Source organism: Calidris pugnax, unplaced genomic scaffold (assembly GCF_001431845.1).
Source record: "Calidris pugnax isolate Ruff unplaced genomic scaffold, ASM143184v1 scaffold392, whole genome shotgun sequence".
Taxonomy (NCBI): Eukaryota; Metazoa; Chordata; class Aves; order Charadriiformes; family Scolopacidae; genus Calidris; species Calidris pugnax.
Window position 1 is genome coordinate 127,835 of NW_015091102.1, and position 1,996 is coordinate 129,830.

Here is a 1,996-nt window from a genome sequence, read left to right on the forward strand (position 1 = left end):
ATCATCTGGGTTCCCCCCATGGCACAGCTGGGTCCCCCCTGCCACCCCTGGGTCCCCTTTATGGCACATGGGGCACCCCTGGGTCCCCCATGGCACCCCTGGGACCCCTTGTGGCATATGGGGGTTCCCTGGGTCCCCCCTATGGCACCCCTGGGTCCCCTTGTGGCACCTCTAGGTCCTTCATGGCACCCCTGGGTCCCCCCCATGGCCCTCCTGGGTCCCCCCATGGCATGGTGGGGTACTCTGGGGTACCCCTGGGTCCCCTTTGCCACCCCTGGGTCCCCTTATGGCACATGGGGTACCCCTGGGTCCCCTTGGGCACCTCTGGGTCCCCTGGGTGCCCCCTGGGTCCCCTTGTGGCACATGGGGGTCCCCTGGGGTACCCTTGAGTCCCCTTGTGGCACCTCTAGGTCCTTCATGGCACCCCTGGGTCCCCCCATGGCACAGCTGGGTCCCCCCTGCCACCCATGGGTCCCCCCATGGCACGGTGGGGTACTCTGGGGTACCCCTGGGTCCCCCCCATGGCACCCCTGGGACACCCCCAGGTCCCCTCGTGGCACCCCTGGGTCCCCTTATGGCACATGGGGGTCCCCTGGGTCCCCCACGGCACCCCCGGATCCTCCTGTGGCACATGGGGTTCCCCTGGGGCACCCCTGGGTCCCCCCCATGGCACATCTGGGTCCCCCCTGCCACCCCTGGGTCCCCTTTATGGCACATGGGGCACCCCTGGGTCCCCCATGGCACCCCTGGGACCCCTTGTGGCATATGGGGGTTCCCTGGGTCCCCCCTATGGCACCCCTGGGTCCCCTTGTGGCACCTCTAGGTCCTTCATGGCACCCCTGGGTCCCCCCCATGGCCCTCCTGGGTCCCCCCATGGCATGGTGGGGTACTCTGGGGTACCCCTGGGTCCCCTTTGCCACCCCTGGGTCCCCTTATGGCACATGGGGTACCCCTGGGTCCCCTTGGGCACCTCTGGGTCCCCTGGGTGCCCCCTGGGTCCCCTTGTGGCACATGGGGGTCCCCTGGGGTACCCTTGAGTCCCCTTGTGGCACCTCTAGGTCCTTCATGGCACCCCTGGGTCCCCCCATGGCACAGCTGGGTCCCCCCTGCCACCCATGGGTCCCCCCATGGCACGGTGGGGTACTCTGGGGTACCCCTGGGTCCCCCCCATGGCACCCCTGGGACACCCCCAGGTCCCCTCGTGGCACCCCTGGGTCCCCTTATGGCACATGGGGGTCCCCTGGGTCCCCCACGGCACCCCCGGATCCTCCTGTGGCACATGGGGTTCCCCTGGGGCACCCCTGGGTCCCCCCCATGGCACATCTGGGTCCCCCCTGCCACCCCTGGGTCCCCTTTATGGCACATGGGGCACCCCTGGGTCCCCCATGGCACCCCTGGGACCCCTTGTGGCATATGGGGGTTCCCTGGGTCCCCCCTATGGCACCCCTGGGTCCCCTTGTGGCACCTCTAGGTCCTTCATGGCACCCCTGGGTCCCCCCCATGGCCCTCCTGGGTCCCCCCATGGCATGGTGGGGTACTCTGGGGTACCCCTGGGTCCCCTTTGCCACCCCTGGGTCCCCTTATGGCACATGGGGTACCCCTGGGTCCCCTTGGGCACCTCTGGGTCCCCTGGGTGCCCCCTGGGTCCCCTTGTGGCACATGGGGGTCCCCTGGGGTACCCTTGAGTCCCCTTGTGGCACCTCTAGGTCCTTCATGGCACCCCTGGGTCCCCCCATGGCACAGCTGGGTCCCCCCTGCCACCCATGGGTCCCCCCATGGCACGGTGGGGTACTCTGGGGTACCCCTGGGTCCCCCCCATGGCACCCCTGGGACACCCCCAGGTCCCCTCGTGGCACCCCTGGGTCCCCTTATGGCACATGGGGGTCCCCTGGGTCCCCCACGGCACCCCCGGATCCTCCTGTGGCACATGGGGTTCCCCTGGGGCACCCCTGGGTCCCCCCCATGGCACATCTGGGTCCCCCCTGCCACCCCTGGG

The 1,996-nt window shown here is 69.9% G+C and overlaps 1 protein-coding gene across 1 annotated transcript in view; it reads left to right on the plus strand.

Moving 5' to 3' along the window:
• LOC106897386 (chromodomain-helicase-DNA-binding protein 3-like) overlaps window positions 1–1,996 on the plus strand; it is a 132,178-nt gene that overhangs the window by 106,304 nt on the left and 23,878 nt on the right. The window lies entirely within an intron of this gene.